We start from the raw sequence: 21,374 nt of genomic DNA, 5'->3' as shown, positions 1-21,374 counted from the left end.
AAAATATGAATAAAATTTTTTAAATCTGTATTTATATTTATTTGTAGTTAACTGTCATGTCTCCTCTGCTCAAGCACAAAATTCTACTTCTGCTTCTGATAAAATTATTTCTGCAAGCTAGTTGACACTTCCAATTGCAAGGTTATTTTCTAACTTAAGAAAGCTAAATATTCAAATTCCTGCAAGGATTTTCTGATCTGCAGAATCTCAGGAGATAGAAAATCTCCCTTTCAGAGTAGTATTACCCTGCTATACAGTACTCTGGAGGTTCCTAATGCCAAAAAGAATGCACAAAGTTCCCAAGCATCAGCAGAGCCAACTGACCTTACCAGAACGACTGTCATTTATTAAATTAAATATTGTATGCTTCTTCATCAATTAATGAATAGAATACATATATATATAGAAAGTGAGCAAGTGGCACACAAAAAATAAGCCACAGGAGGGGGCCGTCACTGCAATTCCCCATTAAGGCAACAATACTGACTCTACAATTCCAACCTGGAGATCAAGGGTAAACAGGATTTTAAAAAAGTAAACAGTGCAGCTCTGTGTTGGTGGAAAGATAAAATTAATGGAAAATATTGTAATTATATGCACAGATATACAAAAATGAGTACAAAAACATTCTCCTTTACCAAGCCAGTTGAACAACCTATCTCAAACCAAGGATATGCCAATGGTCCAGTACTTAGCCCAAAACATCACTATTTAATTCCACATTTTAAGAAAAAAATTGTTAAGATGCCAAGATACATGAACAAAAAAATTTAATCTTATAGTACCAATGAAAAGGCTTCCTTTCTTCAAAGTTTTAAGAATATTTTATCTCACTTTAGTGAATATACCCATTTTTTTCACTAGTTTGTGCTTTTAGACTTAAAAGTATTGCTCTTGAGTAACTATTCTAATGTAATGACTATTTCACCTATTATTAGTAAGTACTTTGAAAGTTTTAAGCTTGAGACTCCACCCCCCCAAAAAAAAATCAGTTAAGTATAGCAACATTTTGATTAACTATCTCCTCAATGACCATACATACCTTCTAGCACCTGGAACCCTCAAAGATTCAAGTTACAATCAGAGGCTGAGGACACTTTATACACAGAAGGTCCAAACATCAACACTCAAAAACTGCCTACATGAAATGTTCAGACCAAAAAGGGAAAAATATAAAACGCTTGAAAGTTTTTATTTTTTATCAACTACTATTGTCAGGGAGATTCAAAAGGGAAGAAAATCTACAGGGACACATCTAGTTCAGAAACATCTATGAAGAACAAACTCCATTTCCTAGAAGGATTAAATTACCCCTCTCCCCTCCCCCCAACAAAAGGATTTTGTCCTTTTGCTTTCTGTTTATAGTTTTTCAACCTACAGATTCTGCCATTTGGAGGTAGAGATTAGACCTGTGATTTCATTGCTCTAGGCAAATCTAAGTGAGAAATTTCCTCTACTAATGCAGGTTGGTACCTTCTCTGAAACCTCAAGTCTTGAATACTTGCTCAGGAACACACACACAGCCAGCATGGATCAGAGACAGAACTTGAATCCAGGTCTGCTGGCTTCCAAACCAACTCTCTTTCCATTATGCCATGCTGCCTCTGAAAATGGTCTCTCTGATGCTTTGAACTAAGGAGAAATTTAGTCTCTAATTAGCAATGAAATTCAAGGGAAAATTTCAGAATCCCAGAATCTCTGAGCTCAAAGGAGTATCAGAGGTAATCCAACCCATTCCTGAACAAGATCACAGTATCAAGCCTTCACCTACTGTACCTTGTTTAGTCTTCAATGGCCAACTAGTACAAGTCTAAGCCCTCCTTTTGCATGTGAGAGACCTTCAAATACCTAAGGCAGCTATCATATGACCTAACTAACCCTATGCCCCAAGTCTTATCTTCCTCAGTTCTTTAAGAAACAAGGCATAATCTTAAAACCTCTCACCATGCTTGTCACATTCCTATAGAAACTTCAGATTATTAATATCCTTAAAATGCCACACGCAGAACTAAGGACAACAGTCTACAGGTAGTATGAGTAAAGGAGAGTACAGGAAGATTGTACTTAAATCCCTGGACCTAGACTACCTGTCTTAATAAAGACTAAGGTTACATGAGCTCTTTTTAACTGCTACATCACACTACTGATTCATATTAAAATAGTCCATTAAAAATTCCCACTTCATCTTGTACATATGAAGTTACTTTTCTGAACCTGAATATAAGACTTTACATTTATCCCAACTAATTTCATCTTTTCAGATTAGGTCCCATATTTGTATTACAGTCATTTTGGGTAGTGACTAGAAAACACTTCATCTCTCGGCTCCAAGCAGTTCCTCTGGCTGGCTGGCCCTCATACCTGGAATGTTCTCCCTCCTCATTTCCACCTCCCACCTGCCTTAGCTCCCCCAAAATCCCAGCTAAAACCTCATCTCCTTCATGAAGCCTTTCCCAAACCTTCTATTAATCACTTTCTTTTTTATTCTGCCTGTAGCTTGTTAGTTCATATTTGTTTGCTTGTTAGTCTCTCATTACACTGTGGGCTCCTCGAGAGCAGAGACTCTTGCTTCTTTTTTGTATTCCCCTGCACTTAGCACAGTGCCTGGCACATAGTTGGTGCTTAATAAGTGGTCATTAGTCTGAATGACTGCTAAATCTAATGTATTAGCTGACTTTGTATCAACTAAAAATCTGGTAAGCATTCAATCTATGTCTTTCTTCAAGTCACTGACAAAAATGTTAAACACAAGTTTTTAGGATACATCAACCCATTACTAAATGTGGGTATGACCATTCAATCAAATATACTTAAGCCTTTCCATCTTGTCCACAAAAATGGAATAAGCAAATGGATCAAACACTTTGCTAGAATGTAGGCAAACTATACTATAGAATTCCCTTCACCTTAGTAATCTTGTCCAAAAAAAAGAAAGAAAGAAAGAAATCTGGTTAGCATGGCCTGTTCCTAACTGCCCCCTTTCATTTATTTAGAGACAGAAGGACCCTTAGGGTCATCCAAGTACAACCACCTCAAGGTCACAAAAATGACCAACCTAGGATTCAACTAGAAATTTAGTGTTCTTTCTACTATACCACATTGCTCTTGAATAAACTAAATAATTCATTTGCTCTATTGTCAGTTATCAAGCAGCTTTCTCTTATACCTTCCTAGATCCTCCTCTTCTCTTCAGCACAACTCAGAGTCCTTTTTTATTGACTTTAGTTTTCTCACAAGTCTATGCTTACCAATCAACCAACATTACAAAACATATACTACATGGAGTTGCTGTGCTCAGCACTGAGGGGACAAAGGTAAAAGTGAAAGTTTTGTCCTCAAGCAACTTGTATTATAATGGGGGAGACAGCATGGGTGGCTCCATGAACTCAGGCTCTCTGAGAGGAAAGGCATTAATACTTGGTGCTAAGAAGTACTGTAGTGGAGGCATAAGGGGAGGGGAAACCAGTGAGAAGAACAGAAACAGGGAATCAAAGGATGTATATGAAGGACAGCAAATAGGACAGACAATATAGCTGAACTGTGAGGGTGTGTAAAGGGAGAATATTACATAAGAGGGTAGGGAGGGACCAGGGTGAGAACAAAAAAGGGGGGGGGGGGGGGCTGTATATACACACACACACACACAAACACACACACACACACACACACACACACACTCTCTCTCTCTCTCTCTCTCTCTCTCTCTCTCTCTCTCTCTCTCTCAAAGAATATCCTAGGGGCAGCTAAGTGGTGCAGTAGATAGAGCACCAGCCCTGGATTCAGGAGGACCTGAGTTCAAATCTGACCTCAGACACTTGACACTTACTAGCTGTGTGACCCTGGGCAAGTCACTTAACCCCAACTGCCTCACCCAAAAAAAAAAAAAAGAATATCCTAAAGGAAGTGTGATTATAGTACACAGAGATTAAACAAAACAAAAAATAGTGCATAGAGAACTGGCCTCAAAACCCCAACAGATATTTTGATAGATACTGGCTTAGACAAGTCACAATTTCTCTGTATCCTAGGGAATTCTCCAGAGGGTCCCAACCTAAATCAGTGAAATCAAAGGTCCAGTTCCTTTCCATAGAAGGAATACAGATCTACTGAAGTTTATGGAGTGAGGAGTAAGAAGGGAGCAGGAGGATATTGAAGAGAAGCTCTAAGGAGGACAAGCTGGACTGCAAAGAGACTCAAAACAGAAAGAACAAAGAGGTTTCCACAAGAAGAGTCCATGTAGGGAGGGATCTGGGCCTGAAGTAGTATGGTGGTTGTGGGAGGTAAAAACAGGACAGAAAAAAGAGATGTTCTAGAGTTGGAAAAAAAGGGATCTGCCACCTAATTGGACACGGGTGTGAGCAAGTGGGAATCTGGCACCAGAATTTTGAGCCTGGCTGATGGGAAAGCTGGCAGAAATAGGAGGAATATTCAAGAAATCTGGATTTTAGGGGGAAATAGTGTAAACATTCTAAATTTGAGATGGAATGTTTCTACCTCTACTGGTTCTTTGCTAAATTCTCCTCCTCTCTAGTTCTGAGATTTCTTTACATGAATAGAACTTAATATATAATGCTACTTTGCCCCTTCCCTACCTTTATCTTCATTCTTTTGAATATTATTCAAAGCTATATTCTAGTCCAGGGTCTCATTTCCACCAAGTCTCAATGAAAACTATGAAGTCAAATCTGCTTTCCTACATTGAGTTCACCTTTCCTTTTATTTATGCAGACTGATGAGAATTTTGCTGGCTTCTTTCTTGGATTTTATTGTTCATGAATACTGGATAACTAAACTGCTGTTCTTCTCTGATTTGTATACTCTCTTTGAAACAGAAGTTGGTAGATATGTAGAGGCAGCAAGCATTCCCCATCTTTTTTCAGAATAAAGTCATTTTGATTAGATAATGCTAAGCAAATACCTTCTTACCAGCCTTGTTAGTTCTATTCCATCCCTGGCTAGAAGCTTGTTGTTTTTATATTTTTAAGTGAAGAAGAGAAGTCCAATTCCTGTTCTCAGGATATGAATTTCATAACAAGCCTGCCACTATTACTTTTCTGAATCAGCAGTCAGCATCAAAGATGAAAACATAACTTTTGCTCAGTTTCTTCCCCATATGTCATAATCTTTAGTCATATTTCCTAGTTCCACCTGATAGTATTAATTTCACTCATGTGAATCACTTGAAGTAGACATCAGTCATCAGGACTGACAGTACCAGGAAGGCTTTGTTTTGTCCTAGACACATAATCAGGAATAGAGAAGAGTTCTCTATTGTTATCAGCATCTCTGTAGGCATCAGCATGGAGGCAAAAACCATCCTTATTTCTTATTCCTTGAACTCTTAGTAGATAAACTCTCCTTACAAAACCTAGAGGAAAAGCAGCTACTTCTTTTCCACTTCTTCTTCTGCTTCCACTTGGGGTGGGGGGAGAATAATCTATTATTAGTTCTATCTATTCATTCATCTTCTTTCCCATTTTCCTTTATGCACTATTCCATTCTCCAACCTCCAAAAATAAATAAATATTCTCTTTTTGCCTCTTTAGATTCTTTTTCTTTGTTTTTGTATTGAACATCTTCCACTTTAAAAAAGGAAATGAAGTTTCACTTAATAATCTGAAAATTGGAGAGTGGTCTTTCAATTCTATTTACCTTTTCTTCTATGAGGGAAATGAGTATACTCATAATGAGTATAATGCCTTGGCCACAACAGAAAGACAAACATTGAAAATTCTATGCAAGCCATGGCAAAATTTCTATGTTCTCTGTACTTTCTAGAAGTAAAATCCATTGTTACCTCCAACACCCTTATAAAGCTCCTCTCACCTACTTAGATCTTATCACCTCATTAGTAACTTGAAAGACAGACCCAACTTGATTTCCTCTGTCTTGACAAAAGCATTCTCAAGTCTTCATCCTTCTCTGTACCCCAATACTCTTCCTCATTTTCTCCTGAGTCTTTTCTTCCTCCCTCAGTTCAAGTCTAGGGCAACAAAAAGGTATATAGTGGGTATAAACAGGCTGCAATATGTAAAAAGTGACTGTGAGGGGCAGCTAGGTGGTGTAGTGGATAGAGCACCGGCCTCCGACACTTAACATTCACTAGCTGTGTGACCCTGGGCAAGTCACTTAACCCCAATTGCCTCACCAAAAAAAATTAAAAAAAAAAAGTGACTGTGAAGAAATGGCATAAAGGATCAGAGAAATGTATGATCCAAAAAGAAGATGGAATGATCACACAGAAGGGGTGAAGAATAGCAGGTGAATAACCTGAGCACTTCCCTGGTATCCTTCCACATCACAAGAAAGTCATGGAAGACTAAATATTCTGGGTAGATACACTGAGGTGAATTAGTGGAAGGACATAGACAGGATACACAGGTTAGGCTTTCATGGATAGGTTTCGATCATCATCACTGGAGGGAAGATCTAGAATGTTGAGACTGAAGATCCATTTGAGTATTATGTTATTTGGAAAGTTTTTGTCTTCAAAGTCTATTTTTTAAAAAATAAAATAAAGTCTTAGGTATTCTGGGCATACAGAGAGTATACCAATTTAAAGGGATTTTAAAAAATCTAAATTTACTATGCACAATTTTTTTGAAAAGTGTGCATTTTTAACTAAATCATATATTGCTGAATTTCTTCCCAAAACAAAATCGGCTTCGAAAATTCTGTGAAGAGGCAGCTGGGTGGCACATTGGATAGAGCACCGACCCTGGATTCAGGAGGACCTGAGTTCGGATCCAGGCTCAAGACACTTAACACTTGCTAGCTGTGTGACCCTGGGGAAGTCACTTGACCCCAATTGCCTCACCCCAAAAAAAAAAAATCTGTGAAAATCATGTGTGAAATCTTTTATTATTAAAATACAGACTTCAAGTGGACAGGTATAGAGATTCTTTTCATTTTGTATAGAGTTCTTTTTATAACATATCATAAATCTCTAACATGCTAAACACTGATAGACTGCTTTGAATAAGATACACATTAAGCTCTAATATTCATAACAGTATTTTATTTCAAGCTGTTAAATTACTCAAACCAAATACATGTTCCCTAAAATGCTTAAATAGGCATATCATCTACAATATGCTTTCATTGTAGGTCAATTGCTACAATTTCTACTATTTATTTTCACTTTTCAGGCATTTGTCCAGATTTTTAGATGTGCTGATAGAAAACTAAGATCATGGCAACTGGTCCCATCCCTTTATGGTAAATGCAGGGAGAAAAAAATGGAAGCACTGTAATATTTTCTATTCTTGAGTTCCAAGATCACTGCAGACAGCAACTAGAGTCATGAAATTAAAAGACACTTGCTCCTTGAAAGGGAAGCTATGGTAAATCTGGATAGCATCCTAAAAAATAGAGACATCACTTTGCTGACAAAGGTCCATACAGTCAAAGCTATAGTTTTTCAAGTAACAATGTATGTCTGTGAGAGTTGGACTATAAGGAAAGCTGAGCATCACAGAACTGACACTTTCGAATTGTGGTGCTGGAAAAGACTTTAGAGTCCCTTGGACAGCAAGGAGATCAAGTCAGTTAATACTTACAGAAATTAATTCAGGCTATTCATTGGAAGGACAAATTATTGATAGTAAAGCTTAAATACTTTGGCCACATGAGAAGACTCATTGGAAAAGACCCTGTCATTGGGAAAGATTGATTAAAGGCAAAAGAAAAAGAGGACAGAAGAGGATGAAATGGATAGACAGTGTCATGAAAACAAACATGAACTTGGACAGACTTTGGGAGATAAAAGAGGAGAGAAGAATCTGTGTGCTATGGTCCACAGGGTCACAGAGTCAAACACAACAACAATGAAAGAATCAAGAACAAAAAGTATCAACTGTGGTCATCAACACTAGAAAAAAATCACTTAGAAAGTTAAATCTCTATAGCTAGCCTTCCTAAACAAACCCTTTATACTTTCATAAAAGAAACAGCCCAATTCAAAACTACTATGCTATTCATTCTAATATCCTTGGAAGTCTAAGTAGATTAATATAGAGTAACACCACTGTATAGCGAGCATAAAAACTTGGACTACTTGGAATAAAAGAAACAGATGGAAGACTGATGGGAAGGGGAAAAGAAATTGACATATACCAAATGATATGGCTATTCCCCCCCCCCACCATCTTTTATAGATTAGTGTTCAATAGTGGGAAGTGGGGTTTAGAACTCAGCACACAAAATTACACACACAGTCTAAGGACTGGAGTCAAAGTATTTATTCAAAAGGAGTTGACTGTGGGCAAAGAAAATACACTATTACTACCATTTAGCTAGCAATCGCAAAACCTCAATCTGGTATTCAGCATTCTCAAATTAGTAAAGAAACAAGTACCACAACATCAAACTAGATGAAAATTTTTCTTTGCAAAATAGTAAGCTGACTGGGGCATTTCAAGCTCAGCAGAGATGACTGGAGGAGAGCTGAAGAAGGCTGTGAAGCAGTCAGTATACCATGAAAGATTTGGAGATCAAATTCAAGTATGAGGATAAGAAAACTGCTGAGTGGCTTTTGTCCCATACTAAACACCAGCCACAAAATGCAGTGATCTGTGGTAGTGGATCAAAGAGTTTGGTGGATAAATTGACTCAATCCCAATCCCAAACCTTTAATTAAATGGAAATACCTAACTTCCCGAAAAGCACACAAGGTGCCTGGTATTCAGATGGCAAAACTTTTATGATGATATAGGGCTGACTCCACTTGTATGAAGGCCACCCTCTGGAAGGTGGCATTCCTCATTAGGGTTTTCTGATTTAGGAATGCGCACTCCTTAACTGTCACCTATGCTGCTAAACTTGAAACTAGTGATGTTATGCTGATGCAAAATCATATCCACTTGGCAGGCCTCAGTAGCCAAAATCCACTCAGAGTCCACAATATGAAAAGTTTTTGTCCCATCAATATCACTACTAGGACTATATCCCCAAGAGATAATAAAAATACTCAATAGCTAACGTTTATATAGTGCTTTCTCTGTGCCAGGCACTGTGGTAAAAAGTATGCCAGTTTTTGAAGGACCACCCTTTCAGGGAGGAGACCAACAGCCGTGCATGGGCTACGCACACCGGCCCAGCTGCTAAGCACCCCACTTCCGGGTGCGAGCTTAAAAGGCAAGGAGAGAACGGAAGTGAGGTCTTTCCTGCTCTCCTTGTCCGATGACTGCGCTGCACAGCTGACTGGAGTTGGACTCGGCCTGGCTCACCGTTAGCAGCACATGCTTGACTCGGTTCTCCCCCCCAAAGGTGGCCTTGAACTTTTGGTGAGTTTTATACGGAATAGAGACTAAGCTTAGACTTAAGACTATTTGTTTTGTATTTCTATTTTCCTATACCTCTAATCAACATCACATTGTAACTACCAAACAATAAAAGCTCTAACTAGAGACCAGAAGCTTCTTATCTGGGAGATAAATTAAGGGAAAGGTTAAAGAGGGGAGATTAATGCTCTAGTATCCAATTTTAAATCTCACAGCACTGTGCTAAGTGCTTCACAAATATCATCTCATTTGAGCCTCAAGACAACCCTGGGTGGTAGGTGTTTTTATTATTTCCATTTTACAGATAAGGAAAATGAGGCCAATGAAGTTAAAGTGACTGCCCAGGGTCACATGGCTAGGAAGTTTCTGAGGCCAGACTTGAATTCATGTCCTAGACCAGTGCTCTAACCCGTGTGCCATCTAGTTTCCTCAAAGATTAAAGAAAGATCTTCTGCTCAGAAAGGACAAGTCCTGTTAGAAGTACCTCTCCTTATTGCTGGTAGAACATATATGTAATCATACTATAAAATGAATGTAATGGAACGTTACTTCATTGTACAGGGAAGACATATGAAATGATACAAAGTAAAATAAAAATAAGCCAGAGAACAATTTATACAATCACAACATTGTAAAAACAACTTCAACTTTTAAAGATTTAAGAACTCTGAGACCAATAGAAATCAAAACATCCTACCATTTTTCCAAAGGAACAGTAATGAAATATCTTACCTATATCCTGGCAGAGAAGGGATGAACTCAAGGTACAAAATGAGGCATACATTTTTGGACATGGTCAATGTGGCTATTTTTTTTTTTTTTGCTTGACTACATAAATCTTATTCAAGGATTTTCCTTTTCTTTCTTCCAAATGGGGAAGAGTGACAAGGAATTGAGAGGAGTAGGATGAGCAATGGGATTAACAAAATGAAAGAAAAAGGAAAAGTTGGTCATTGGAATTTTTTTTTAAATATACAGTACAACAGCACCTCCCCCAAGACCAAAAACTCCTCCAAACAGTCATCAAAAATATATCAAGGGCAGCTAGGTGGCGCAGTGGATAGAGCACCGGCCCTGGATTCAGGAGTACCTGAGTTCAAATCTGACCTCAGACACTTGACACTTACTAGCTGTGTGACCTTGGGCAAGTCACTTAACCCCCATTGGCCCACAAAAAAAAAAGGAAAAAAAAAAACCATATCAAAATGAATCCTTAGAAAATCCAAGAGAAAAAAAAAAATCAGAGCAATTCATTTTTTCCAGCACAGGTCAATAAGGGGAGATTAGACAAAGGTTGTCAGATAGTAGTATGAAAAGTTCTAACCAGGAGAGCACCTCCCAGCACAGGGAGAGGCTGTGCACCAGGGCAAGAAGAGGTCTCAGATCCTGAAGAGAAGGGCATAAACGACAATAGGTGCAAATTGGCTTCTCTATCATTTACTACCCAGCTCTGAGTCAGAGATCTGAGTAGAACTGAGAAGGAGACTTGTGTCTAGGGGTGGCAATTCATGGAGAGAAATGGTCACAGGCTGTATGTAGGCTGTGTACCTAGAACATGGAGGAAATTCAGAAGCAAACACAGCTCTCTGACTCTGACCCTAGGAGCAGAAATAAAGAATTCAAATACTGAAGAGCCATAGTCAGGATCACACAAGATTTACCAGATACCACCATAAGCAATAGAGAACTTGGAATACAATACAGAGAGTTAGTGCTTTATATAAATTCACATCACGCAAATTCAACATTATATAAAGAATTCTTAAAGACTAGTTGAGGATAATATTACTTGCTAATATCAGATATACCAGGAAAAAGAGAGTCATTGTCTAAACATCTCTCCATAGCTTCCCCAAAAAAGTTGTGCAGCAACTACGATTGATAAAAGCTAGGTACAATAGGTGGGGAAGGGGCAACATACTGCATACCTATGTTAACTTTACTGTACAGTACTGGGTATACTCTATCATTAACTTTACCTTTCATTTCATAATTGTTTATTATCATGATACAGTATTTAATATGTCTGTCTGCATTTTAGTACATTTTATGACTTCTGTAAAGATATTCTTTTGAATATGTCTTTGTATGGCTAAGTGCAGAGGATGGATAGGGGCAAATTCACCTTACATACAAACCATTTCATGGAGAAGTTTATGATTAAGTCCACTTATATAAAGCAAAAACTGTCTGTAGTCCAGAAGGCAAAAAGATGTATGTAGGTTTACAATCAAGAATAACTTACCAGCAAAACTGAGTATAAGCCTACAGGGAAAAAAGACTTTTAATGAAACAAAGTACTTCCAAGCATTCCTTAAAAAAACACCAAAGCTGCATAGAAACTTTGAAGTCCAAACACAAAAGTCAAGAGAAACACAAAAATGTAAATACGAATGAACAATCACAAGGGACTAAACAAACACAGGCTGTTCACATTGTAATTGGTGAGATAATACATGTACCCCTCAGAACATCAAGAGTAACACACACACACACACACACAAAACAGTACAGAATATACTTCATCAGAGAAATAGGAGAGAACAGGCAGAAGAGTGAAAGGGGAAGTTGAAAGAAGGTAAATTAAGGGAGGGATTGGTCTTAAGCAAAACAAGCTCTAAGGATACATATAAATATTTATATCTTTATAATGGCATAGAATTAGAAACAGATAAGGAGGTGTAATCAGTTGGGAAATGGGTAAACAAGTTATAGTTATACTGTGCTATAATAAGTGAAAGAGATGATTTCAGAGAAACCTAGAAAGACCTAAATAACCTGATACAGTGAGGTAAAAATCAGAACATATTAGGCAATAACAACAGTATTATTTTTTTAAAAGTAACCTTTGGGGGGCAGCTAGGTGGCACAGTGGATAAAGCACTAGCCCTGGATTCAGGAAGACCCAAGTTCAAATCCGGCCTCAGACACTTAACAGTTACTATAGCTGTGTGACCCTGGGCAAGTCACTTAACCCCAAATGCCACACACACACACACACACACACACACACACACACACACACACACACACGGCTGGAATGAAACCTTCCCTGATCCCTCCACAGGGAAAGTTTTCGTCCTTCCAGCTCACAAGCATCGTATTTGTACCTCTCTTCTCCACTTATTCTGTTTTTTAGTAGTTATTTATGTATGTCTTATAGAGTATAGACTTTTAAAAATCTTAGGAAGGAAGGAAGGAAGGAAGAAAGGGAGGGAGGGTGGGAGGGGAGAGGGGACTGGAGGGAGGGAGGGGGAGGGGAGGGGAGAAGAAAGGGAAAAAAATACCTATTTAATAAATTCCCTGAGTGTAACTTAATTGATCTTGCCTAAGCCACTTTAAAAATTTAGGGTCTCAAAAAATTTCTAAGAATATTAGTGTTGCCCTGAGGAGCTAGTTAGTTGTAAATTCAAACTTCAGCAAGAAGAATGACTTCATTATCAACAATGACTTTCACTATTTATCAGAACAAAGGACTAAAAATGTGGAAAATCAGACTGGAGATGGCAATCAGTGGCTGACTTCTGTAACTCAATTGGCTTGATAAATTTGGCATCCTATGGCCACTTCCTTTGTGTAAAATTTTAAGCACTTATTAAATCAGTTTTAAAAGGGCAAGGCATATGAAAGCTTGGAAAATGCAACAGTTTTAAAAATCCCATGTCATGAAGTATCTTTTTTTAAAAGGCCTAAAATTGTGTAACAATTAACATTGTACACAGTAACAGCAACATTGTGCAATGATTCACTATGATTGACTTAGCTCTTCTCAGCAATATGATTGCCCAAGACAATTCTAAAAGACTCAAGATGGAAAATGCTCTCCACATCCAGAAAAAGAACTATGGAGTCTGAATGCAGATCAAGGGATACTATTTTCATTTTTTGTTTGTTTCTTTGTTTTCCTTTTGTTCTCTTTCTTCCTTTATGATATGACTAATGCAGAAATGTTTTACGTGACTGCACATGGATAACCTATATCAGATTGCCTGCCATCTTGGGAAAAGGGAAAGGAAAGAGGGGAGGGAGGATTGAAACTCAAAATCTTATTTAAAAAATATTGAGGGGCAGCTAGGTGGCGAAGTGGATAAAGCACCAGCCCTGGATTCAGGAGGATCTGAGTTCAAATCTGACCTCAGACACTTGACACTTACTAGCTGTGTGACCCTGGGCAAGTCACTTAAACCTCATTGCCCGCCCCCCCCCAAAATGTTAAAAGTTGTCTTTACATGTAATTGGAAAAAATAATATACTATTTTTAAAAGTAAATAACAGTAAATAGAAGAACAGCTTTACTACCACTAAAGACTTCAGGATATGATATTCCTCTCTAGCTTCCTAGAAAAAATATACCTAAGATATATGCTATATGTCACTTTCCTAAAGAATGCTTCTTCAAAACTGGACTACAAAGATACACAACACCCAGAGAAAATAAAGAGGCTGTGCTCTGAAGGACATACCTTTTAAGAATGGGACTTTTTTAAACAATGGTATAAAGTTATGAAAAACTACAAACACATGCTGTGTCTTCAGCAGACCCTTGTTTTGTTTCTCCCAAGTTTTATCATTTTGCTTAAAAAAATCTTATATTTAATTTTTGAAACTGCATTCCTTCTTTGGAATTAAAGATTCTCTAAAATAAAGAATATTATCTTATAAGTATTACCATAACTGTAAACCATTACCTATTTTTCTTTCCTTGCATTTTTGTATATATTTGAACTTAAAATATAATGAAAATGAGGTAAAGGTTAGAGGGACCTTCACCCTTGGCATACAGATGTACATGAGATCTGAAAAGTATATACTAGTACCTTGGATACGGTTCTTAGAAGTCAAGAATACAAAGGCTCAGCGCCACCCCAATCACAGTCCCTAAACTGATTCTATAACCTATGCCATACTAGACTTGGTCCCTTCAAGGACTACAACCCACATGACCCCAAAACCTAATCCTTCTTGTTTCCCTAAGACCTTACTAGCATCTTGAGACTTCAGAAACAGTGACCTAGGAAACTATAGGCATAGAAAAGAATCAAACCAAGCTACTGATAGGCAAAACAAACAAACCAACAACAACAAAAACCTCACTTCTCAGAATGTACACAGACAGGATTCTGGATAGCATGTAGACTTTTAAAAAATTGAATAATTTCTGAATAAAGACCCAGTTTTAAATAAAGTCCCTGAAGACATACTTCATATTATGCCAAATTTAAATATGGTGAAATAACTAGAGAATTTTAAAATCAGGAAGCTAGAAGCTATTAAGTATCTATTGAATATAGGTTTCTTATATAATACTTTCTTGACTAAGCACTATTAGAAATGTGTTCTATTTGCTCATCTATTATTATATGTTTAACCATAACTATTACAGTTTAACGTCAACCTGGAGAGAAATATAATGAGTTCTGTTTTAAATACACTGAGTTTGAAATGTCCAATAGTTGGTGGCTCATGTCTTAAGCTCAGGAGAAAGATTAGAGCTAGATAAACAAATCTGGGAGTCATTTGCATAGAGATAATAATTTGAACTCATGGGATATTGTGAGATCATCAAATGAAAGAATACAGAGGAAAAAGAGTTAGGGCAAAGCCTTGAGGGACACCCATGGTTAATAGATATGACAAAGATTGCATAATTTAGAGACCTCAGAAACTATCTTGTCCAACCCCCTGGAGCCCAGGGATATCAAATGACTTACCCAATGTGACAGAAGCCATAAATGGCAGAACCAGGATCCTGTGACTCTAAAGATAATACTCTTCCCAGTATATAATAGGATTCTCTTCCACTGGTTTCATTGTGTGTCCAAAATGAAAGATTAAAATGAAGTGTCATGGTACATTTGGTAACTTCAACTGAAGTATCCATGATATTTGCAAAAAAGACTACCATGGATGGACACAAGACTTAGATATAAAATATGACATCATAAATAATTAGAAGAGCAATTATCTTTTGATTCTATGGAAAAGTTCATGACCAAACAAAGGATATATAGGCTCACAGAAAATAAAATCAAAAATTCCAATTATATAAAATTAATAAGCTTTTGCAAAAAAACAAAATCATGGCTATAAAATTAGAAGGTGAGCAGGTAACTGGGAAAAATCTTTGCAGCATGTTTCTCTAATAAAGGCCTCATTTCCAAGAGAGATTTAAATCAGAGAATTGATCCAAAAATACAAAATCCATTCCCAAAATGGTAATTGGTAAATGGTCAAACAGGTAGTTTTCTAAGGGAGAAATCCAAGCTATCAAAAACCATTTGAAAGAAGAAGCAGACAGGAATACGCATTTATATAGCACCTACTCTGTGCTAGGCACTGAGCTAAGAACTTTACAAATATTATTTCACTTGATCCCTGCAATATCCTGTACTGTTGTTATTTTCATTTGCAGTTGAGGAAATAGAGGCAAACTGGTATTAAGTGATTTGCCCTGGGGGAAGTGTCTGAGGCCAAATTTGAACTCAGGTTTTCCTTACTCTGGCCCAGCATTTTATTTACCATGTCACATAGCTGCCACGTGGAGAAAAAAAAAAGTAAAAAATTACTAACAACTAGAAAAATGAAAATTAAAGAAACTCTGAGGCCACACTTCATACCTATCAGGTTTACAAAACTGAAAAAAAGGAAAAGAACAAATGTTGGAGGGGGCTGTGAGAAAAATAGTTACAGTAATGCACTGTTGGTAAGGTGAACTGAACAAATCATTCTGGAAAGCAATTTGGAACTGTGCACAAAAAGTTATTAAACTATGCATACACTTTGACTCATAGATACCACTACTGGGCCTATACCTCAAAGGAAAAGGATCCAAATGTAGAAAAAATATTAATAACAGCTCTTTTGTGGTGGTAAAGAACTGGAAAGAGACTATCCATCAGTGGGGAAAGGCAGAACAAATTATTGTATGAATAAAATGGAATACTATTTTGCTATAAGAAATGATGGAGACAGTTTCAGAGAGATGACTTGTATGAATTGATGCAGAGTGAAGTGAGCAGAACCAGGAGAATATCTGATATGATAACAATATTGTGAAGACAAACAACTTTGAAAGACTTAAGCAGTAAGATCAATGCAATGGCCAACCATGAGATTTCAGAGGGTCCAAGATAAAACATACCACCCAACTCTTGAGAGAAAGGTAAATTCAGGAGTGCATGAGACATATATTTTTTGGACATAACCAATGTGAGTTTGTTCTGCAGATTTTTCCTTTTTTCCCAAATAGGGAAAGTAGAAGAGAAAGATAGATTTTTTGTTATTTGGAAAAAATTCAATTAATAGCAAGATTTAAAACACTGTAACTACAAATAATTAAACTTGGGTTTAAAGGACCATGGATGAAATAAATTTCCCTCTTCTTGGTAGAGACTTGATGGAGTACAGGTAAAGAAAGCTGAACACTTTGTCAGACATAGTAATTGTGTCAGTTGGTTTAGATTAACTGTTTTCTTTGTTATTACAGAGGAGCTGAAAGGGGAGGGTAGTATTGAGTAATGACCCTAGTGTAAAAAGCAACAAAATCAAGTGAAAGAAATTATTATTTTTCTTATGCTAATAATCAATTATTGAATCAGGACTAAGATTTTTCCCCTTCCTACTTACTCATTTAGAAATCAGCCCCTATAGGTTATCCAGCCACCCTTTGAAGGGCAGGGTTGATGATAAGAAGAAATACTGGGCAAGATGTGCCCAGCAAGGAAGACTTAGATTTGATCAAAAGGTAAAAAATAATCTAGGCCTGGGGAAGTGGTGAATTTCATACCATTATGTTTTAGTCAGCCAGGTCTGAGTTTAAATAGTTTCCCCCCTTTTTTCTAGATTGACCTCGTAGTCTGGTATAGATAAGTAAGTCACTTTGTCCAAAACAGACTGATCAGTCATGTACCCCAGATCCTTATTAGAATAAGCTCACTTGTTATTATAATATTATTTTTCTCATTACTTGTTAATCAATCATAGTTGATTTCCACTTTCAAGAATACCCACTCTTCAAGGGTATATAAGCACTGAGTGGGTTCCATGAGGAGGTCTTTGGTTCATGAGATCGCTAAATGACAATCCTCTTATTAAATTAGTATCCAGAAATTGTCTCTCAAACTTTTTATACATAACACAATAAAGCATTCAAAAAAGAAAAACACACTTAAATAACTGCAGTAAAATATCTGTGAACATCTGTTGTAGAAAATTAGAATTCTATGAAAAACTCAGTAAGACAATCCAAATTCATACAACACATAATAACTGAGTGATTTAAACATTTAAAGGATAACTCACAATTTGGACTTCAGTGACAGTGGTGTTTCATGATTTATATTGATGTATGGCATCCTCAAAAAAATGAACATTTAAGTAATGGAATATTTGTTCTTTGAACTAATTTACTGTACAATTTCCAAACTGCAATCTAATTCAGAGGCAGCATGGTAGAATGAAAAGAGTTCTAAGACTGGAAACCTCCCAAATTTTTAAGAATAAAAGTCATTCCCCAGTTAATTAATGGTCAAAGGATATAAACTGACATCATATGAAAAAAGTGCTCAAAAAGAGTGGAAGCCTCCTCTATGTAGACTCTCATTTTTCAATGCCAGTTAATAAACATTTATTTCTCAAGGGGCCTCAGGGTAGTCAGTGATCTTGAGTGATAATTCACTGTATACATAAAAGCCATAGCCACAAGTGATAAACATCATAGGTCCTCAATACATACTGACCCTCTCTTGCAGTTACATGTAGTCATCAACATTTTTCTACAGAAATTGGAGTGTAAGCATATGGAGACTAAGAGCCTTGCTTCTATCTACTTCCATTTATATGAAGTTCACAAAATAATCATAAAAGGAAGAAGAATAACATGCAAGACTAACTTCAGGGGTGGCTAGGTGGCACAGTGGATAAAGCACCGGCCCTGGAGTCAGGAGTACCTGAGTTCAAATCCAGCCTCCGACACTTAACACTTACTAGCTGTGTGACCCTAGGCAAGTCACTTAACCCCGATTGCCTCACAAAAAAAAAAAAAAAAGACTAACTTCAAAGATAAAAAAAAGACTAACTTCATTTTCTTTTTTTCTGATAGGACTTATAAATAGCAATATGTCATAACATCTGACAAAGTCTCTTTTAATATCCTTATTTTAAAAATGAAATGTATTTGGTTGACTGATAATAATTAGATGGGCTCAAAAATAGTTGGAATGACCAGATCCAGAGAGTGGTTGTTGATCTCAACCTCCTTCTCATCCTAAGGGAGGTGCTCCAAGGATCAGTATTTGGTTCTATTTTGTTCAATATTTTTATTGAAGACTTAAATAAAGACATAGGTGAAGTGTTTATCAAATTTGCTGGTGACACAAAGCAGAATGGGACAGCTAAGACTCTAAATGACAGAATCAATCAGTAAATAAGCATTTATTAAGTACCTCATGTACATACGCACTAGAGATTTAAAAAAAAAAAAAGACAAAAATCAGTCCCTGCTCTCAAGGAACTTACAGTCTAATGAAAGAAACAAATAGCTATATGCCAAGAAGATACAGACAAGATAAGCTGGGGGTGGTCTCAGAAGGAAGGCACTAGCACAAAAGTGAGTCAAGTAGAAGACTAGAAAAGCCATATTCCTTTTCCTTCACCACCCTGACCCCTTTGATGATCCGGTTCAACTCAACACTGTCTACTTCTCCAGTCCCTTGCCACTTAATCCTTTGAAGACCTTAACCTTCCAAACCTCCAGTCTTAGATTACCCCTACCATTTACTGCCTTCATATATTGCTGAATGAAGTCAGAGAAAAGCATAAAATTGGACTGAGTCCACTACAATTTGTTACATCATCTCAACTGGACCCTTACTGAAGTAAGGCAATACTTTTACTATTCACTAAAGACAGCTAGGTGGCAGAATAGACTGAGTGCCAGGCCTGAAGTCAAAAAGACTCCTTTTCCTGACTTCAAATCTGGTCTCAGACACTTACTAGCTGTGTGACCCTGGGCAAGTCACTTAACCTTGTCTGCCTCAGTTCCTCATCTATAAAATGAGCTGGAGAACGAAATGGCAAATCTCCACTATTTTTGCCAAGATGAAACAATAAATCTATTCCCTATTCCACTCACCATGGCACCTTTTCCAACCATTTTCATCCTTCCTCAAAGCTCCCATGGTTCACCCTCCTTCTACCCTGACAGCTGAGAAAATTGCATCAATTTCACTTTAAAAATTGGGGCTATGGTGGATAGAGCACCGGCCCTGGAGTCAGGAGTGCCTGAGTTCAGATCCGGCCTCAGACACTTAACACTTAACTAGCTGTGTGACCCTGGGCAGGTCACTTAACCCCAATTGCCTCACTAAAAAAAAAAAAAAAAAAAAAAATTGGGGCTATGAAACCTGAGCACTCTCTTCTCCCCTCCTCTTCATCTCACATCTCCTTTACTATTGTTTCACATGAAGAGGTGACCTTTCTCCTTGCCACGTCAAACCCCTCTATGTGCACAAATTATCCTGTTCCATTCTGTTTTCTTCAGCAGAGTGCCCCCTCTATCTTCATACTGTTTCACTAATCTTCAGTCTCTCCAACTACTTCCCTACTGTCTATGGACATACCTCTGTTTCCTTTATCCTCAAAAAAAAGTTCATTTTACCCATCCATTTCTGCTAGCTATTATCCGTTATCTCTCCTCCCCTTTTTGACTAAATTCCTTGAGAAGGCTGTGTAAAATGGATACCTCCATGTCCTTTCTTCTCATTCTCTTCATCACTCTTTATATTATATGGTTTCTTACTTCAACATTCAACTGAACATGTTCTCCCCAAAGTTACCAACGATCTCTTAAATGCCAAATCTACTTTTTCTCAATCCTCATCCTACTTGACCTTTCTGCAGTCTCTGACCCACTGATGATCATTCTCTTCTCTCTGGATTTTTGTGACATTGCTCTTTCCTGGTTCCCAGTCAATCTATTTTGACTACTCTGTATTCCTTGCTAGGTAAACCTTCTCTACCTGTGGGTATGTGTCCTGGGCCCTCTTCTCCATTCCTTTTGTTATTTTACTTGGTGATCTCAGCAGCTCTCATGGCTTCAATTATCATTTCTATTCCAAGTGACTCTTAAATCTATTTGTCCAGTCTTAATCTCTCTCTGAACCTCCAGTCTCACATCTCCACCTGCCTTTAAGACACCTTAACTACATCGTGTCCAAAATTGAACTCACTGTTTTCCCCAAAACCCTCCTCTCTTCCTAACTTCCCTATTCCCCCTGTTGAGGGAACCACCATTTTCTTAATTACCCAAGCTCCCAAACTTCATGTCTTCTTCAACTCCTCATTCTCTCTTACCTCCAAATCCTATCAATCATCAAAGCCTGTTATTTTATCTTCATAACATGGGATACTAAGCACCATGGTGCAGATACTCATCATCTGTAACAGCTTGCTGCTAAGCCTCCGTCCCTCAAGTCCCTCCCCACTCTTGCACATCCTTTACTCACCTATCAAACTGGCCTCCCTACTCAAACCCCATTGGCTTCCTATTACCTCTACAATAAATTATAAAAACCTCTGGTTTTTAAAGCTCTTCACAACCTGAGTCCCATCAAGTTTCCAGTCTTTTTAGAGCATATTCTTTTCGACATACTCTGCAATCCAGTGATAGGGACTTCTTTGCTGTTCCTAGCACAAAAGATTCCATCTCCAGACCATGACCATTTTCACTGGATGTCCCCCTAGCCTGAAATACTCTCTCATCCTCACCTCTGCCTCTAGCCTCTCTAGTTTTCTTCAAGACTCAGCTAAAACAGGGGCAGATAGGTGGCACAGTGGATAAAGCACCGGCCCTGGATTCAGGAGGGCCTGAGTTCAAATCCGGCTTTGGACACTTGACACACTTACTAGCTGTGTGACCCTGGGCAAGTCACTTAACCCTCAATGCCCTGCACCAAAAAAACAAAACAAAACAAAACAAAAAAACTCAGCTAAATTTCTACCTTCTGCAAAAAGCCTTTCCCAAGCCTTCTTAATTTTAGTGATAGTTTGTCAGTATCAGAGAAACTTACTAGATATATGACCAAAGAGGCTGTA

General features: G+C 37.6%; 1 protein-coding gene across 5 annotated transcripts in view; it reads right to left on the bottom strand.

Annotated features, from left to right (window-relative positions):
- Nucleotides 1-21,374, bottom strand: part of MAP2K4 (mitogen-activated protein kinase kinase 4) — a 143,525-nt gene that overhangs the window by 57,552 nt on the left and 64,599 nt on the right. The window lies entirely within an intron of this gene.

Source organism: Dromiciops gliroides, chromosome 4, assembly GCF_019393635.1.
Source record: "Dromiciops gliroides isolate mDroGli1 chromosome 4, mDroGli1.pri, whole genome shotgun sequence".
Taxonomy (NCBI): Eukaryota; Metazoa; Chordata; class Mammalia; order Microbiotheria; family Microbiotheriidae; genus Dromiciops; species Dromiciops gliroides.
Note: the sequence above shows the minus strand (reverse complement) of the source record. Positions and strands in the feature narration are given on the sequence as shown.